At 38.7% G+C, this 20,804-nt stretch overlaps 1 protein-coding gene and 1 long non-coding RNA gene across 3 annotated transcripts in view; one reads left to right on the forward strand and one right to left on the reverse strand.

Annotated features, from left to right (window-relative positions):
- RBMS3 (RNA binding motif single stranded interacting protein 3) overlaps nucleotides 1-20,804 on the forward strand; it is a 1,467,317-nt gene that overhangs the window by 9,416 nt on the left and 1,437,097 nt on the right. The window lies entirely within an intron of this gene.
- On the reverse strand, nucleotides 4,151-4,801 carry LOC103882426. The gene is made up of 3 exons (XR_644248.4): nucleotides 4,710-4,801; nucleotides 4,450-4,603; nucleotides 4,151-4,239 (listed from the first exon to the last, which is right to left on the reverse strand). It is a non-coding gene; the product is annotated as an uncharacterized LOC103882426 (long non-coding RNA).

A 20,804-nucleotide genomic window follows, 5' to 3' on the forward strand; every position in this document is an offset into this window, starting at 1 on the left:
TGCCTTGTTAGGGTTGTTGGTGAACTAGCATTTATTGGGCATTTATCATGTGCCAGTCACAGAGCAAGGTAGATTCACATCAGGTGGTCTCATCTTATGCTTTACAGTAATCCTGAGACATACCTATTATTAACCTTGAGGTCACACAGCTAGTAGATGTCAGAGAAGGAATTAAATTTAAGTCTTCCTGATACACTCTTTCCACTTCCTCAGGTGTGACTCCAAGGCTTGTTCTCCACAACTGACTGGTTAGTTTCCCAGCCAAATCCCTTGCACTGCTCTGGGTGTTTTAAAAGCAGCCCTCAGGTGAAATAACACTGCTGGCACTGACATGCAAATTGGAACATTGAGCTTAAGGCAAAGAGAAGGCTCCCAGTTTTATTTCAGTCCTGAAGAAAAAATCCTATCCATTTCAGAAGATAGAAAAGTGAGAGTTCTCCAGAGAAGTGGAAGATCTGAAGTGTTCATTTACATGTCAGCACCCAGGGATGTGCATCTCTCAGCTGAATTGCACTGCTGTGTTACCCACGGGCCTAGGTTTCGGGTCATCCCTGGGAATTCGACCCCATTTTCAACCCCAGTTGTGTTTCTGCAGGCTGTAAGGACCTTGAGCAAACCATATGAACACTCTGGTCTTGATTTTCTTATCAATAAAGATGATGGATAAGGTCTTCTTACTATACCTGAAGTTACAGGATTGAATTACGAGCAGGGTTACTAACTCATCTTAGTTTAACACTGAAAGTTCTCCTTCTCAGGTAAAGCAGGAAAGTTAGTCACCCTACTTATAGGATGCATGTAAAACATCTGTGCTTTTATAGACTCTCAGAATATGAGAGCTGTCATTGTTGAATGTGCTTTGGGGCATTCGATCTGTGAGTCTGAAAATGACTCATTGTATTTCAGAACTAATGAGGCCCTATGAATGATTCCAGGTTCTTCAAATTGACTTTAAAAATAGTTCAAAGCAAGACTCTGGATTTGAATTGGAGGAACAATATTACCTTTCTGAATAAGTGGCCTTAGAACTTTCTGATGCAGCTCCCCAAAGCCTCTAACCACAATGTAAATATGTTTTAGGATGCTAGCTGTGTTTTAGAATGCCAGTCTCCCTGGCTGGAGAAGGGAAAGCTCTTTGAAAGAGTGCTTTCACTGGCAGAACAAAAATCAGCTCAATAATTTTTTTTTTAAAGTTGCATGGTTGGTAGGGTTTGTGTCATTAAACATCTGACTCCGTATTTCCCATGGGAACCCTCATTTGGGAAAAAACTGCTCTTGTAGGAAAGAATCTGGGACTTGGATGGTACGACATTGAATCCTGGATCTGCCCTTTCTAACAGTGAACTCTTGGACAAGTCACATTTTCTTTGAGTCTCAGTATCCTTTACTGTTCAGGAACTGTCTAGACCCAAAACTCAAATTCAATAGTGCATGAGCAAAGCCTATTATAATTTCTTGCCTGAATCTGAATATATATCTGTCCGTCACTTTAGTTTTGTTGGATAAATGAGTCCCACCTGCATTCACGGTTTTCTATTATTCTATTTAAGGAAGTGAACAAAAGAACATCAGAGTTAAAGGAGCTGGGGGATAGGTGCATAGGATCGTGTGGTCTTTCCTGAGAAGGATACCCTCAGATGATACTGCATGGGTTCGTGTGCCCGGGAGGTCTAAGGGGCTGGATTTGAGTGGCAGGACACCACCAGGGGACTCTTCAACTGACCCTGAAAACCTGCTCTCCTGCCTATCTTGCTTGCTCTTTGGATGAAAGTAATAATAACCTTTTAAAAAATATATATATATTTTGGAGATTTTTGAGCTCACAATGTCCTACCCCAAGCCTTTGCTCAAGTCATTCCCTTTGCCTAGAATGCTCTTCCTTCCCTCTCTGTCACTTTCTTGTCACCCAGTTAATTCCTACTCAGCCTTCAAAATTCAGTTCAATACCTCAAGGAAGCTTTCCCTGATTTGAACCTTTCCCTGCATACCTTATAAGTCAGGTTCCTCAGATAGAGGGGAATAACACACACTGGGGCCTGTTGGAGGTTGGAGGGTGGGAGAAGGAAGAAGATCAGGAAAAATAACTAATGGGTACTAGGCTTAATATCTAGGTGGTGCAATAATCTGTACAACAAACCCCCATGATACAAGTTTACCTGCACATGTACCCCTGAACTTAAATTAGAAAAAAAAAGTAAAGTCCCTGTTGATGTGATATCACACATTCTTAGTTGCGAAATCTGTCTAATGTATGTCATGAGGATAGGGACAGATCTGTCTTTCCAGGCAATTTCTCCAATCCTAATGTAGTAGCAATCATATCAGGGTACCTATTTGGTAATATTTTATCTAAGACTTACTTCCTCGGACAGGATGGTGAATGTTCTTATGCAGCCCATATTTTAGTGGGGGAGAGAGAGAGATACTAAACAAGTAAACAACTAAATAAACATTACAGATAATAAACAACCAAAAAAGAAAACTACTTGACACCAGTGACCCCTTAACTGTAGGCATATATTCAGACCCCCTGTCTAACCATATTTATTCAAGGCAGCAAACACATAACCATAATCCAGCCTGTTTTCTGGAATGGCCATGTATCTTAGAGCCTCAGAACCTGTCCTTGTTTACTTCTTTCTACGTTGTTTGCAGGGTTTAAGTTGTGCTCACCATATTGACATTAGGAAATACGCAGGAAATGTGCCACCAGCTCCCCCTCCTGGGTTCATGTTAGTCATTGCAAACCAATCACAGCACTCTTTCCTATTGAGTTCAGCCTTCGCCTTGGAAGCAGGCATTCCTTAGCAATCAGTTGGAGGTGGTGTACAAGATGAAACTCTGGTGCTGTCCTTGCTAGGCTTACAGCTTTCTTAGTAATGCCTTCTCCCTTGCTTAGACCAGACACTCAGTCTTCATTGCTCCCCTCCTCAATTTCTAAACCTGAATTATTCAATATAATGGTCAATTGACACATGTGGCTATTTACATTTAAACATGATTAAAATTAAATTAAAAATTCAGTCACTCATTTGCACAGCTCCACTTCAAATGCTTAAAAGCCATAAGTCAAATGGCTACCATGTTGCACAGTGCAGATATAGAGTGTATCTATTATTGCAGAGAGTTTTATAGGACAGGGATGTTATGGAGTAGGACTTTACCTCTCCTAGCCTGCCTCAGCTGTTGTTCTGAGAAGCTGTGAAGCAAGTCCTTTGACAAGGACGGAGATTTTACAACTTCCCTGGGTTTGCTTTACGTTCTTGGTGACTTACAAAATTGTTTTAGAATTACCAATATTGTTGTGTATAGAGGCAGTTTAGAGCAAGATCTCTTTCAAAACCTTTGGCTAGTGGGATTACTATTTTTACTTAGGTATTCTGTTGAATCTTGGTATTTGCCCTTGACCATTATAGAAAGCAATCTTTGGTAAGGGGTTCCAAGAGATAACTTTTCTATTACTCAAGTTCAAAGCCTTTATTAGTGGGGTTAGTGGAACCACTGCCTGAAGCACCATTGACATCTCCTCTTGGCCATTTACTAATGATTGTCTTCACACTGTGGGGATTACTGTAATGGTACTTATTGTCAGAATACACAGGCAGAGAAATCTTGCCAAGAGCCCAAATCTAATATCATCAAAGAGCCTCCATGCTTGCAACAACAATGCAGGGAATAATTTTCAAATTATATAATGGATAAAGAATACTAAGTTACAAAGTTGCACTCTTAAGGTGTTTGTCCTATTCTTCTTCTTACATCTTACTCAATAAAATTTCAAGTACGTTATGATTGCTAGTGGTTTTAGATATAGATAAATAAGAAAAAGAATATCTACGAAAAGAAGTCTGATAATAGATATTACCTTTTTAGTCCTTCTTGTATTTCTTCTTTTAAATCCATGAGTGAGAAGAGTAATCTTTTTAAGATTGGAGAAAGGATGGGAGAGTTAGTCCTGAAAGATCCTAATATGAGACTTGCTGTGCCTTTGTCTGGTGCATTAACTGTCAGCAGGAAAAGAGATGGGAAAATGGCCCCAGGGTGGATTTGGTGAATTTCCTCCCTGTTAGCTAGGATGAAAATTTGAATGACACCTTGAAGTGATCTAAAACTCTTATTTACACATCCAGTTAGCCGGGAGGCCCCTAGGCATCACGTTCAGAATGTAGCAATGCATGGAAGACAGTGAGAGTGGGAGATGTCAGCCTTCTCTCCTCCATTTCAGCAGTGGCAGATAATCTGAACCAAGGGATAGGAATACAGTTGATACAGAGAACAATAATCGAGAAAGAAAAAGATATATAGCTATGCCAATAAAAATGACATCTTTCTGGTATTTTTACATACCATTTAAATAAGTATTAAAACATAGAAATACAGAAAGACTAACATATTTGCCAAAAGTTGGAGATGTAACCAAGGCAACCATAATTGCCCTTTAGTCATTACCTTCTTATTTCTTTATGTTTGAACTGAAGACATGAAGCTAGAGCTCATTCCAGAGTCCTTTGCGTCAGGGAGTTCACTTTTACCACTGAGATTTACTGGTGAAAATATGGACTCTTGGTGTCTGTGATGTCAACAGCTTCAAGCAACTTGAAACCTAGAAGGGCACATGAATAAGGAGCAAGAATGAGGAAAAACTGCTGTAACTCCTCGCTGTAACTATTGTGTCTTCCCATGCTCACTACTCAGAAATGTGCACTCACTTTCTGTATGTGGTTGTAGCAAAAGCACTCAGCTCAGAATCACGCCAGCTGGGAGGCACAGCCTAAATATTGGGTGGTCGCGTGTCCATTTGTTCTACTTTCAGTTTCCAGGCAATTTTGGAATTCAAAGAAACCTCCTTGATTATGGCACCAGTCCCTGAATTCTATAGAGATTCACTATCTGTGGCAATATCAACATGGCAGATGTTGCTTCTCTGGTTGCGTATCGTTTTAGTGAAGGAAGAAGAGGTAGAGAAAAAAGAAAATCCTTGAGGGAAAAGCAATATTGAAGACCTAACATTTCACAGCTGCTGTGATGTTTGAAATTTATGTGAAGTCTTTATTTTGATGCATCAATTTAATTGTGGCCTAGAGCTGAGATTTGCATCTCTGAGGCTATCCGATGTAGAGTTACAACAATAAAGTAACACCACACAATTCACTACATTGTTTAGTATTTTTTTTTTTTTTTTCATTTTTCTTTGGTGTCAGTTGCATAACAGCTGTCTTTGAAAAACTCCAAGTTCTATAAAGGGTTAATTTTGCACTGGGTTAGCGACTAAGGTCTAACCTTTTTCAGGGCTAGACTAAGTGTCTATTTGGTGTCAGGTAGGTAAAGCAGTCTGTTGTTTGAGTTGAGAATCATATCACTCTCTAAAACAGTCTGGCTCTCTACTGATGATTCATCAGAAAAATGAGCCTGGTAATTGAATTGGGAGTTGAAAAGGATCACAAGGAAAGCAACCACATTCGACTTTTGGCGCTGTCATGTGAAATCCTGTTAATGTGCAATACATAAAGCAACGATCTCTCATAGTGGACTCTTTCAGCAAATGCAGGCTACTTATTTTTTTTTTTTTTTCGCTCTGATCAGTTACAAGAGACTGTCCGTCACTGCTGTTGACTCAGGGTGGGATTTGGAAACAGAATTGGAAAATGAGTCTTTCTGAATGCCTGTGATGCCTTTTATGTGTTGATCAGATTCTGGGAAAGAAATCTGCGTTCTAAAGGAAAAGATGATAACTCAGAGAAACGCGAATGGTGGAATTTTCTCAGAAAAGAATTGATCCTCTTTTTGAGCATGGTTGTGATAAAAAACTGTTACAGCACCTGGTAGCTGCTTTACTTTGGAAGGAATCAGGTTTTGCTTCCAACTGTATGGATAGTTGGTTTGTATAGGTTGGACAAAATAACCATCTTTTGGCAAGTTAAAGGTTTAACTCTTCTCTAGAGAGGCATTTCTCCATGGGGATGATTTTGGCCCTCCCTCTAGGGACATTCAGTCATATATGACATTCAGTCATATTTTGGCTGTCACAGCCGTTGGTGGGGTGCTCCTGGCATCCAGTAGGTAGAGGCCAAGGACGCTGATAAATATCCTGTAATGCACAATGCAGCCTCCTACAATGCCAAATTACCAGGCCCAACACGTCAGTAGGGCTAAGGCTCAGAAACCCTGATCTGAAAAATATTCTGAGACTTTGAAGTGTTGTTTTTGTATATCCTTTATGAGGATAATATTTTGAAGGGAAGTTTTAAAACAGAATGTGTAATGCTTTGTCTCGTTGTGAGGTAGTCAGGACCCCCAAGTCTGTAAATATATCCTTTTTCCAGATCTAATTTTAAGAGACTAGTGTGAGGGGAAAGTTTCTTAGACCACGAATTCCAAGCGTTGTCTTTTCTGTAATAAAATTGAGATTTGCTGGGACCCTTTCTATTGTTTTGAAGGTGGAAGACAGGAAGCTTCTCTAAAAATCATAGTCTCAGACTTTAATGAAGGTTTTCTGTCTCTTTTTTTTTTTTCCTAGAGATGGAGTCTCGCTATGTTGCCCAGGCTGGTCTGGAACTCTTGGGCTCAAACGATCCTCCCACCTAAGCCTCCCAAAGTGCTAGGATTACAGGTGTGATCCACCATGCCTGGAAAGATTGTGTCTTGATGCCAAACTATGTATGCTTTGGGTTTCTAAACCAGTGATTTCAAATTGTGTAGCTGTTATACTGTCATTAAATTTTGCTACAAACATTTTCTGATCTTGTACAATATGGATTAGTCCATGCTTATGAATTTTCAAACCAGGAAAAACATTGTATCTCAAATAGTTTACTTAAAAAACACATGCAATGTAAGGCTCAGAATACTTAGCTCTGTAAAATACTGGAGACCAAATAAGTCATGTTAAAAAAAAAGAAAAAAAAAAAAGAAGGCTACTTAAACTTATCCAGTAGGTAGAAACTTTAAACAAATGCATGCACAGTCCTTTTTAATTTTGATAAGCATGAATAAGGAAAATGCTTTATTAAGAAGGAAAACTCTCTTGATTCCACCTTAAATCTTGAAAGATTTAATCTATCAGATTTGTTACTTAGTCTCTTTATTCACTAAAGTTAAAGCAGCAGTCTGTGTGAGATGGTCAAGAAAGGGTCCCATATCAGTTGCTACACCCAGAGCCCAAAGTAAGAAATGTGATGCTTTATTTCAGGTGTTGGCTAACTCTTTCTGCAAAGTGCCAAATAGTAAATATTTTGAGCTTTTTGAATCACACAGTCTCTGTCTCAACTATTTAACTCTTTTATAGTGTAAAGCAGTCATAGACAAATGAATGGATGTGTTTATATTATAACAAGATTTTATTTGCAAAAACCGGTATTAGGACCAATTTGGCCATCAGATCACAGTGTGTCCACCACTGCTTTATTTAATTCATGCAGCTTTATCATGTGCAAATGCATGATTCTTGTTACATTTTTTGCAATGGTGAGGATTATTTATGAAACTATGATGCTTTATTCAAAGCCTCCAGGTTGGGAATCATTGCAGGATGCACTTAAGTGTGGGTTTATAGGCCACCTACAACCTAAAAGGCAGAGAAAATGCCATGTCCACAAATTGACTTTGTTAAAACATGATTCCGTGTTCATGGAAATGATCTAATAGGATCTGTTAGGTGATTATGAAAATAAACAGCCTTCTCTAATATTTGCTAGATTTCAGAATTAGTGAGAAATCAGGTTGAATAAAAAAAGATCAGCCATTTCAAAACAGGATTCTGTGAGGACATGAACTGTGCCATGAACTGCTGGTCAGAATGGTGCATGAGATGAGGACAGAATTGTTAGACATTCCTTGACACTGTCCTTGGCAGTATGTGATGAGGTCTGGAGGTGTGTTGCTCAGTTATAGTCTAGGTCTTCCTGATACGGTTTTTTTTTTTTAATTTATTTTTTATTTTTTTATTTTTATTTTTTTATTGTACTTTAAGTTCTAGGGTACATGTGCACAATGTGCAGGTTTGTTACATATGTATACATGTGCCATGTTGGTGTGCTGCACCCATTAACTCGTCATTTACATTAGGTATATCTCCTAATGCTATCCCTTCCCCCTACACCCACCCCACAACAGGCCCTGGCGTGTGATGTTCCCCTTCCTGTGTCCAAGAGATCTCATTGTTCAATTCCCACCTATGAGTGAGAACATGCGGTGTTTGGTTTTCTGTTCTTGAAATAGTTTGCTGAGAATAATGGTTTCCATCTGCATCCATGTCCCTACAAAGGACATGAACTCATCTTTTTTTATGGCTGCATAGTATTCCATGGTGTATATGTGCCATATTTTCTTAATCCAGTCTGTCACTGATGGACATTTGGGTTGGTTCCAAGTCTTTGCTATTGTGAATAGTGCCGCGATAAATATACGTGGGCATGTGTCTTTATAGCAGATTAAATTTACAATCCTTTGGGTATATACCCAGTAGTGGGACGGCTGGGTCAAATGGTATTTCTAGTTCTAGATCCTTGAGGAATTGCCACACTGTCTTCCACAATGGTTGAACTAGTTTACAGTCCCACCAACAGTGTGAAAGTGTTTCTATTTCTCCACATCCTCTCTAGCACCTGTTGTTTCCTGGCTTTTTAATGATTGCCATTCTAACTGGTGTGAGATGGACTCTTGTGGTTTTTGATTTGCATTTATCTGATGGCTAGTGATGATGAGCATTTTTTCATGTGTCTGTTGGCTGCATAAATGTCTTCTTTTGAGAAATGTCTGTTCATATCCTTTGCCCACTTTTGATGGGGTTGTTAGTTTTTTTCTTGTACATTTGTTTGAGTTCTTTGTAGGTTCTAGATATTGCCCTTTGTCAGATAAGTAGATTGCAAAAATTTTCTCCCATTCTGTAGGTTGCCTGTTCACTCTGATGGTAGTTTCTTTTGCTGTGCAGAAGCTCTTTAGTTTAATTAGATCCCATTTGTCAATTTTGGCTTTCGGTTCCATTGCTTTTGGTGTTTTAGACATGAAGTCCTTGCCCATGCCTATGTCCTGAAAGGTATTACCTAGTTTTTCTTCTAGGGTTTTTATGGTTTTAGATCTAACATTTAAGCCTTTAATCCATCTTGAATTAATTTTTGTATAAGGTGTAAGGAAGGGATCCAGTTTCAGCTTTCTACTTATGGCTAGCCAGTTTGCCCAGCACCATTTATTAAATAGGGAATCCTTTTCCCATTTCTTGTTTTTGTCAGGTTTGTCAAATATCAGATGGTTGTAGATGTGTGGTATTATTTCTGAGGGCTCTGTTTTGTTCCATTGGTCTATATCTCTGTTTTGGTACCAGTACCATGCTGTTTTGGTTACTGTAGCCTTGTAGTATAGTTTGAAGTCAGGTAGCGTGATGCCTCCAGCTTTGTTCTTTTGGCTTAGGACTGTCTTGGCAATGCAGGCTCTTTTTTGGTTCCATATGAACTTTAAAGTAGTTTTTTTCCAATTCTGTGAAGAAAGTCATTGGTAGCTTAATGGGGATGGCATTGAATCTATAAATTACCTTGGGTAGTATGGCCATTTTCACGATATTGATTCTTCCTATCCATGAGCATGGTATGTTCTTCCATTTGTTTGTGTCCTCTTTTATTTCACTGAGCAGTGGTTTGTAGTTCTCCTTCAAGAGGTCCTTTATATCCCTTGTAAGTTGGATTCCTAGGTGTTTCATTCTCTTTGAAGCAATTGTGAATGGAAGTTCATTCATGATTTGGTTCTCTGTTTGTCTGTTACTGGTGTATAAGAATGCTTGTGATTTTTGCACATTGATTTTGTATCCTGAGACTTTGCTGAAGTTGCTTATCAGCTTAAGGAGATTTTGGGCTGAGACGATGGGGTTTTCTAAATATACAATCATGTCATCTGCAAACAGGGACAATTTGACTTCCTCTTTTCCTAATTGAATACCCTTTATTTCTTTCTCTTGCCCAATAGCCCTGGCCAGAACTTCCAACACTATGTTGAGTAGGAGTGGTGAGAGAGGGCATCCCTGTCTTGTGCCAGTTTTCAAGGGGAATGCTTCCAGTTTTTGCCCATTCAGTATGATATTGGCTGTGGGTTTTTCATAAATAGCTCTTATTATTTTGAGATATGTTCTATCAATACCGAATTTATTGAGAGTTTTTAGCATGAAGGGCTGTCAAATTTTGTCAAAGGCCTTTTCTGCATCTATTGAGATAATCATGTGGTTTTTGTCTTTGGTTCTGTTTATATGCTAGATTATGTTTATTGATTTGCATATGTTAAACCAGCCTTGCATCCCAGGGATGAAGCCCACTTGATCACGGTGGATAAGCTTTTTGATGTGCTGCTGGATTCAGTTTGCCAGTATTTTATTGAGGATTTTTGCATCGATGTTCATCAGGGATATTGGTCTAAAATTGTCTTTTTTTTGTTGTGTCTCTGCCAGGCTTTGGTATCAGGATGATGTTGGCCTCATAAAATGAGTTAGGGAGGATTCCCTCTTTTTCTATTGATTGGAATAGTTTCAGAAGGAATGGTACCAACTCCTCCTTGTACCTCTGGTAGAATTCGGCTGTGAATCCATCTGGTCCTGGACTTTTTTTGGTTGGTAGGCTATTAATTATTGCCTCAATTTCAGAGCCTGTTATTGGGCTATTCAGAGATTCAACTTCTTCCTGGTTTAGTCTTGGGAGAGTGTATGTGTCCAGGACTTTATCCATTTCTTCTAGCTTTTCTAGTTTATTTGTGTAGAGGTGTTTATAGTATTCTCTAATGGTAGTTTGTGTTTCTATGGGGTCAGTAGTGATATCCCCTTTGTCATTTTTTATTGTGTCTATTTGATTCTTCTCTCTTCTTCTTTATTAGTCTTGCTAGCAGTCTATCAATTTTCTTGAATTTTTCTAAAAACCAACTCCTGGATTCACTGATTTTTTTGAAGGGTTTTTTATGTCTCTATCTCCTTCAGTTCTGCTCTGATCTTAGTTATTTCTTGCCTTCTGCTAGCTTTTGAATGTGTTTGCTCTTGCTTCTCTAGTTCTTTTAATTGTGATGTTAGGGTGTCAATGTTAGATCTTTCCAGGTTTCTCTTGTGGGCATTTAGTGATATAAATTTCCCTCTACACACTGCTTTAAATGTGACCCAGAGATTCTGGTATGTTGTATCCTTGTTATCATCGGTTTCAAAGAACATCTTTATTTTTGTCTTCATTTCGTTATGTACCCAGTAGTCATTCAGGAGCAGGTTGTTCAGTTTCCATGTAGTTGAGTGGTTTTGATTGAGTTTCTTAATTGTGAGTTCTAGTTTGATTGCACTGTGGTCTGAGAGACAGTTTGTTATAATTTCTGTTCTTTTACATTTGCTGAGGAGTGCTTTACTTCCAACTATGTGGTCAATTTTGGACTAAGTGCGATGTGGTGCTGAGAAGAATGTATATTCTGTTGATTTGGGGTGGAGAGTTCTGTAGATGTCTATTAGGTCTGCTTTCTGCAGAGCTGAGTTCAATTTGTGGATATACTTTTTAACTTTCTGTCTCGTTGATCTGTCTAATGTTGACAGTGAGGTGTTAAAGTCTCCTATTATTATTGTGTGGGAGTCTAAGTCTCTTTGTAAGTTTCTAAGGACTTGCTTTATGAATCTGGGTGCTCCTGTATTCAGCGTGTATATATTTAGGATAGTTAGCTCTTCTTGTTGCCTGATACAGTTTTCTGACAAGGGGTTGTGTTGCCAGTCCTTGTCAGCATGCCACCTACTGTGATGTAAGAGCGAGTGATGGTTCCTGCAAACTGTAAAGAGGGAAATGAGCCACTACACGTTCTTTGCTTTCTGTTCTTCAGTAATCATGTCAATATGATCAAACACTGTGGCACTTCCAACAAGTCAGCCAGTCACAATGTGGAGGCAGCGAGAGATTTTTTTCCACCTCTTAAGTATCCTCAGTCAAGAAAGATAAAACTAAAGTAGTTTGGTGCAAGGGTTCTCAATCATAGAATGGTAGTGATGCAGTGTGCCGTGTAGCAGCAAAAGCATCAAATTGCTCTGAAGTCTTCATTTTATGTGAAATGTGAGGCTCTTAAGAAATAGTCTCTGATTCCCTGAATGAATTATATGTTATGTTCAATTATCCATGTTTTCTTCAGTGCTACCAGCCAACACCCCTTCCTCAGAATGAATTAAACCTTTAAATTTGCCTTTCATATGAGCCAATGACAAGTTCATGAGTAAAACCTTTGCTGTCTTGTTAAAAAGAGCCTGTAACCCAGGTAGAACTGATTTCATCTATGACTCAGTTCGAGAAAACTCAAGGTAATACACGATGCCTGGCACAGTCTATTCCCCTATTCCAGGAAACATCAAACATAATTAAAGATAGGCAAAGCTTTTCAGCCTAAAGTAGAGCTAACTTTCTCTTTCTTTCTCTCTGTCTGTATATTGAACAAGCTAGTAAATTCATTATCTATTGGTGAATAGTAAATTAGCCCAAAACTTAGCAGCTTAAGGAATAATAAGTATTTATTATCTCACATAGTTTCTGGAGGTCAGGAATTCAAGCAACTTACCTGCAGGGTTCTGGATCATGGTGTCTCATGAAGTCGCAGCACAGGTGTCAGCTCGGACCACAGCCATCTAAAGGCTTGACCGGACCTGGATGATTGGCTTCCAATATGGCCCAGTCATGTGGTTGGCAAGTTAGTGCTGGTGGTAGGTGGGGGGCCTGAATTCCTTGCCACCTGAATCTTTCCACAGGGCTTCTTTAGTATCCTTACAACATTGCAGCTGTTTTCTCACAGACTAGTGATTCAAGTGAGAGGAAGGTGGAAGCCACAATTTTTTTTTTTATGACTTAGCCTTGGAAATCACACTCTGGCATGTTTGCAGTGCCAAATTGTATAGACAGAGCAGCCCTATGCAGTGTGGCAGGGGGAAGCACAGAGGTATGAATATGAAGAGGTGAGAACCACTGGGGGCCTTCTTGGAGGTGAGCTCCTGTAGCCAGTTACTTGGAAAGATTTCTCAACCTGTTCTTAATTTTTATTTGCATAGAGATAAAAATTTTAGTAAAGGTTCTTTCTAAACTTAGGAAGGTCATAACTATCCTAGGCTTTTCACATAAGCAAGAATATGAAGCTTAGCATATATTTGACCAATATTTATTTATTTATTTATTTATTTATTTATTTATTTATTTATTTTTTGCTGTTAATAACACCTGTCAGATATCCTGGCTGGAAATTTTAAAAGATGCTGGTTGTTCAGTTTTTAAAAATCCTCTTAATATGTTGTGATTACATGTATCTAGATTTTCTTTTTGTTTCTTGCTTAGTTGAACTGGTCTTAAATCTTTTTTCATGTAACTTTCCTCTATGGAATCTGCATTAGATTGAACTGCTACTGACAAACCTAAAGGTGTATAATGTCTCACACACAATAGAGCTTCATTTCTCACTTTTATCACAGTCTAAGATGTGTGTTTGGTCAGTGGATGGCTTTCTTTATGCAGTGATCTACTGGCTCCTTTCATCTTTTGCTTCTGCCATCCTTGATGGCCACATCATCATCTGCATCCAGTCTGAGGAAGGGTAAGAGGGTGGAGATGCTAATGCCACTTACATTCCGCTGGAGGGAACCAGTTATATGACTATGACTGGTCCAGGAGCTAGGAAATGTGATTACTCCCCAGGCAGTTGCTTCCCAGACACAAGTGTATTCTCTAGAAGTAGAAGTTGCAGGGGGGATTTTATAGAAGGGCAACCATCTCTACCTGAGATCCCAGGCTTCAGAACTTAGCTGCCTTGGAACATTTTGTAAGGACTAGAATTACGTATATTTGAGATTTTGTGACAAAAGTTAATATTACTTCACTTTATAAGTTAAATTTAAAATAATGTGAACCCAATTCTGTAATAAAAATTTCAGCAAGAATCACTTAAATTTCAAAGTTGGAAGCCAAGCACATTGTAAAGTGTTTATACTATTGATACATGGAGGGAAGTGGGCATCACTTTGGACTGATAAATATAAAAACTCACTGTCGTTTTGAGGATTATTCTGGAATAATGTGAGGCTTTCAAGATATCAACCGTTTCATAGGGAAGCAATCAGCTTTGTTTACACAAAATATCCTCGAACTTATATTTGTGTCCCTGTTCCTAGTAATACTTCAGTTTGCATGTATCTCAACCATCTATTTTCTCCCCAGTGTTAACATGGTCCTCCTCCAGTTCAGGTACCTCTGGGCTGTTGTTGCCATTGCTTTTCTAATTGTTGTTATTATTATCAACAACACCACTTATCCAGCACTTACTGGGGCCAGGCATTAACCAAGTACTTTGCTTATCTTTTATCTAATTTAATCCTCACAAAACCTGGTTAAGTAAGCACATCAACCTAATTTGACCATTACACTGAATTTCAAAGGCTAAGGTGCAGTTAATGGTGGAGTTGGGATTTAAATATATTCTGCCTGGTACAAAGCCCTTACTTTCTTCCACCTCATGGTGTGCCTCAGACTAACTGCAATATAATAAGTTTGTTTGACTTTTTGTTCTTATATCTCTGGGGCAAATTAAATCATGTTTCTTGATCCTTAAATCACATTGTGGAGGTATCTTCCTACTCTTTTAAAAATCATTCCTGATCCCAGATAGGGCCTTCTCAATTCTGAACAGGCATTTTATTTCATGTGTTGCCTTTGCATGCTCATAAATGGCTTAAACAATGTTTCCACTATCCTTTCTTAGAGCGTGGGTCTCCTTTGTGAATAAATTTGCAAGCATCTTGAAGAAAATGGAGTGCGGCCCGTTAACCATTTTGGCTTTTTAGAGAAGAATCCAATTGTCTGTGACCAAATGGCAGGATTGATAATTCTTTTGAAGGCACTTTGGAAAGAATTCTATTACCCACTTTATCAACCCTTTTCATTCTGTCCCACACTACCAACTCATTGGTAAACTGGTAAATGGATTTAGCTGATACAGATTTTCCCATTTGCTGGACTTGCAAAACCATGTTGTCTTCAACAGTTCCTTTCTTGGTCTAGCCTCATTGAATCAGTCTTTGCAAGTGGTAAAAAGAACAGACTTTTAAATCAGACAGCTCTGCGTTGGAATCCTGGCTGAGAACTTATTTATAACTGTGTATGGTGTTTGAGAAATTACTTAATCTTTCAATGCATCAGTGTTTAATTTTGTAAATGGAAATGATGACGCCTAAAGACCTAAACAAGGACACATAAACAAAAATGCTTAGTGTCAGAAGACCAGTAGGTCCCGAGAAATTCTACTGCTACATCGACTTGTTTAAAAAACAGTGTCAGTTAGGAATGCAGCAAGTAGCAACAACAACAACAAAAGCATGAAACATAGCTAGAGAAGTCAGGATTGATTTTTCTCACCTAGTAAGTCTGTAGGTTGGTGGCTAGTAATGTTGGTTCAGGACCTCTGTGGCATCAGAGCTGTAATCTCCGTGATTCTCTTGGCTTTGTCCTCAGGCTAGCAAGATGGCCTCTGAAACTTCAGACATTATATTCATGTACAAGATGAGAGGAAGAAGGAGACACCAGCTGTGCTTTTCTCTATTATCAATTAAACACAAAAATTTTTCAGAAACTCCCCAGCAATTTTTAACTGATGTCTCATTGGTTGGGTTGTGTCACATGACCATTCCCAGCTGCAAGATGGGCTTGGACGATGACTATCTAGCTTTGTCAGTTTCAACAGAGGAACTGAGCAAAGACTCTATTCACAGTCTCATTTGTTGATGGAGTGGCATGGGATTGGGGGTATAGGAAGTAAAAAAGAGGAATGTGTACAATGTTAGGTTGTGAAAGAAAGCATGGTGGAAAACATGACTGCATAACAGTAGGACTGAGGCTTAAATAGTAGAGAGGAGAGGAGTGTTTCAGAAAGATCCTAAAGAATAATGATAGGTAGAGAAAAGAGTGGGGGTTGCCAGGTCATAGAAATGGGATACAGTGACACCTAAGCATTGTATGCATTTCATGTTTGGGAGTTGGTAGAAACTTGGTGGCTCTAGGATGGGGTGTGTGTGTGTGTGTGTGTGTGTGTGTGTGTGTATGTGTGTGTATGATGTAGCTGATGTTGTGGGGAGCGTTAGGACTGGAAAGATAAATTAAAACTAGACTTTAAAGAGCCTTGTGCGTAGCAGGAAGCAGTTTGGACTTTGGCAGCTGGGAATGGTCATGTGACACAACCCAACCAATGAGACATCAGTTAAAAAATGCTGGGGAGTTTCTGAAAAATTTTTGTGTTTACTTGATAACAGAGAAAAGCACAGCTGGTATCTCCCTCTTCCTCTCATCTTGTACATGAATATAATGTCTGGAGTTTCAGAGGCCATCTTGCTAGCCTGAGGACAAAGCCAAGCTGGGGAGGGTACTAGATGGCTTTAACATGAGCTTAGGATTGAACTGGAGTGAAGAAGTAGCTAATGCAGGTTATGGGGTATTGGGCTAATGCTGTGAGGAAGAAAGTAGAGGAGACAACAAATACCAGAGAGCTTTAGACAGTGGGCATGATGAGACTTGTCCTGATTTACTGGAAGAATAACAGAGGGAGGAGTTAAGAATAACCCTGAGACGTCTAGCTTGAGTGCATGATGATACTATTGAGTAGAGGGAAAGGAATACTGGAAAGGAGCAGGATTTGGGGGAGAGAATAATGATTCTGGCTTTAAACAAACAGAATTGAAAGGGCCTGCAGGAGTTCTAAAGATTAGAGATTCGATTCTAAAGGCCAGGAGAGAGGTTGATGGAAGGTACAGTTACAGAGTAGCAGCTGACATCAACCTAGGGCAACATGCAGAGTGCTAGGGCAGCATGCAACCTAGACCAAAAAGGAAAAGGCAGAGGAAGAGAAGAAACGAAGAGGGAGTGGCGTTCTGAAGAGGAGTGGGCATCCAGTAATTCAGAGAATTCACGCAGAATGGGAGAGACGACATTGATTCTGAACACTACTTTAACTTCATTTGTCTCTGACATGTCTCTGACATGTTTCCTTTTTTGAATATTCCCTTGTCTACACCCTTATTTCCTTGTGATCTGAACTGTTACATTACATCTACTTTCTGTTTAGTTTTGTACAAAGTATTAAGCTATTCTCTACAAGATATTTGTAAAACTAAAATAAATGCTGGATTTTTTTCTGCTTAAAAGCAACATAGGCTCATTATGAGAAAAATCAGAAAATACTGATAGGTAAAAATAAGAGAAAAACCCTCATAATCCTACTACCCAGTAATTACCACTGCCAAGATCTTGGTATATATTTTTCTTGACTAATATTTTTGAACACAAATACACACGCAATTTAACATAAATTAGGACACTCTGTACACGTTGTATTGCAACCTGCTTTCTTAAATGTTGCAATATACTGTATCATAAAAATGTTAAATGCTCATCTAACAGCATTATTTTTCATGGATGAATAATATTCCACTCAATTTCTATATAATTTTAGACAATTCTTCCCTTAATGTTATACTTTAAGGTTGCTTTTAATTTTTCCCTATTATAAACAGAGCTGCAGAGAGCATTCTTGTAGATAAATGTGAGTATACTTTAATGGATAAATGTTAATGCGAGGAAGTATCTTTAAGATAAGTGCTTAGAAAGGGATCACTGGCTTTTCCAATATCCTTTTGAGTGTTGCTCTCAATTTCCTCCCACACACCCAATGTCTAAAAAGCTCCATTGTGGACTTCTCCTATTCTTCTTACAATTATTATGAAAGTAACTCTTTGCTCTTCTCTGCACATGACTTGTTCTCATGATACAGAGCATTTCCTGAGGAGCCACCAAAGTGTTTGAAGGGATGTGAAGGGAGAACCAGAAGCAAAGGTCAGACAGAACAGCATCTCATCGTGAAGAACAATTTGATAATGCATTTCCAATAAAGGAAGAACTTGTCACTGAAGCAGGGTCAGCTGTTATCCTCTGCAGCGAAAAAGAGAAGAAACAGATTAAATCTCTAGGGTGGATGATTTAAGTTACCTACATGAAATCATTTCCTGGTATTGTAGGCTATTAAGCTTTGAGATGTTCTCCTGGGTGTGACTTTGGAGTCCTATTGGGAAACCTTTAGGCATTTTTAGAATCTCTTTTGGCAGGGGTGGTTAAGTGGACTTTTGTCAGAATGAGATGCCCCTCTCGGTGATCTCTAAAGGCCACTGTTAAGCCCATGAAGTCAGTCTTCAACCTGGGAGATGTGCCATTACTCACGGTGGATTGTGCTTGGGTCAGGCGATTAGCATTGAAGCCTGTTTTCTGTGTATGTTTGTGTGAACCGCTCTACAGAGTTGATTGAAATCTGAAGTTATTTTTCCACTTCAATTCTTTTGTCCATGAATAGTGCTTCTGTGAGAAAAGAGATCAGTGTTGTTTATTGTTGCTGCTTTTGTTTTCTTATAGCTGGAAGCTTTTTCTATCAATACAAATTCCGATTCCTTATGAAAGATCAGAGTTAGTCACATGTAATCTGTATATCCAGGGTTACTCTAAGTGACACCGTTTTCAACCTTCTGTAGAAATCACTTTGATTCTAATCTGTTTCTTCATTTCTTATATTTTGGGCTTTTGTTAGAAATATTTTCCTTTTTCTTTGGGGCTAAATGCCTGATGGAGAAAGTATAGGCGGACAGCCGAAAATTTTTTCTCTCTAAATAAAAGATCACAGAAGGTGCCTGAGGAGATTTAGACCTTGGGAAAACTGAAATGAGCATTTTAATCCACTCTTCTGGGACTATTTTACATTTTTCTGGTGGCAGGGGAGCTTCGTGAGCTTCTCCTTTTAAAAGTATTCTGTCAGTGAGTACTAATTTGATTTTTTAGTGCTATATCGATGGCAAATCTGATTAATAAATGAAGAAGATAGGAGTTTTGAATCAGGGGACTATGACCATGTCATGCTGGATTTTTAACACTGAAATATTTATTCAGTTATAGAAAAAATATTTAGAAAGTAAGTTCTCCTGCCTTTTTGGATTTCATGTGAAAAATAATTAAGTGTGGAACTGCTGTCTCCCCGAAAAGTTTCCTGATTTTTGTGCTCTTGACTGCATCTTTTTCCAGTACTGATAAGTCAGTTTATGATGCCTTCCCCTTGAAAATAATGATATTGGTTTCACTGGGGAGGTGCCATTGTGGGAAATAGCTGATCAGTTAGAATCAGTGCAAATATGTGCAGAACAGTGAGGAAAGAACGAGGCTCGTGAGTCTGGAGACTTATGATCTGTTCCTGGCTGCCTGGAACTAGCTCTTAGGCATCTTTTCACTTTTCTATACATGGCCCAAGTAGGACAGACACTAGTCTGAGAGCCAGGGACCCTAACTTCTCACAATCTTCTACTAATTTACTGCATGTAAATGTCTAAGCAAGGCTTTCTCCTGTCATTTTCTCCTACGTATAACTAATAGGACTACTTCCAAATTATAGACAAATTTGAGTAAGGATTTAGTATCAAGGATTATAAAATTTATTTAAGTGCTCCAAAATGCTCTGAGTATATTTGTGTCACTTTCTAAATCACAAAACAAATCCAAACATGTAAAATGGTGAAGTAGGTGTTGATGATTACGAAGATACTGGATTTTTTTAATTGAATTCCTTAGTTATGAAGAAATTCATAAGAAACAAATGACAATCTGGAAGGTAAACATGGGCATGTGGGAAAACTTGGTAAGTAAAAGACAAAGGATTAAAGGTATGGTTCCTGTCTGCTGTGAGCTGGCAGGTGCAGGGGAAACTGAAAAGGTGGGTGAAATATAGAGTCTTTTGGAGGCCGAGGCAGGCCAATCACTTGAGGCCAGGTATTCGAGACTAGCCTGGTCAACATGGGGAAACCCTGTCTCTACTCAATATACAAAAATTGGCTGGCTGTGGTGGTGCACACCTGTAATCCCAGCTACTCGGGAAGCTGAGGCAGGAGAATTGCTGGAACCCTGGAGGTGGAGATTGTAGTGAGCCAAGATTGTGCCACTACACTCCAGCCTGGGCGACAGAGCAAGACCCTGTCTCAAAAAAAAAAAAAAAAAAAAAAAAAAGTCTTTTAGAGAGGGCTTAATGTGTAGTGGTTGGTATTTGTTGCTCTTTCCTATGCAAGGCTGCTTCTCATTTGTTTTATTTTCATTTTTCTCCTTTACCCTTCTATGCCCCTTTACCCCATTTCAATTCTCCTCTTCCACATAGGCACCTACTCTAGAGGAGCCATCATTAAAAAAAGGTGCACCCATATAAAATATGGCATCTTGTTTTGTGTATTGTACTATGGTTCTCTGTTGGTTTCTCAATTTACTCAAAACTATGTGCTTGATATCAACTTATACTTTTTGTATAACTCGTTTGCTTCAGTAGCTATTGTATTATATTGCAAATATGCATCCATCATATTTTACTGATTCATTTCCCCAGTGATAGGTGGTCTCAATCCCAGCTATGGCAAGCAATACTCTATTGTGTCAAAATGTTTCTGTGGTATGTTTGAGGTTGGATTGTCTGGTTATAGCATATATAGTAAATAATGTGTATCACTTTCAAGTATGGTTATATTTATTTTTTATTATTAGTGCAAGCCCATTTGTGAGAAACATATATGAAAATTATTCTTAAGCATCACTTAAAATTTTCCATTCTTACGGGATTTAGTTGCATTTCTTTTACTAATAGTAAATTTGAGCATCTCTTTTTGTGTTTGTTAGCTGTTTGGGTTTCCCCTACTGTGATGTGATATGTGTATGTGAGAGAGTGTGATTTTGGATAACATACTGATGCAAGTTTGGAAGCTGCCCTAATTCTTAATAGCTACC

Source organism: Papio anubis, chromosome 2 (genome assembly GCF_008728515.1).
Source record: "Papio anubis isolate 15944 chromosome 2, Panubis1.0, whole genome shotgun sequence".
In the NCBI taxonomy this organism is placed as follows: Eukaryota; Metazoa; Chordata; class Mammalia; order Primates; family Cercopithecidae; genus Papio; species Papio anubis.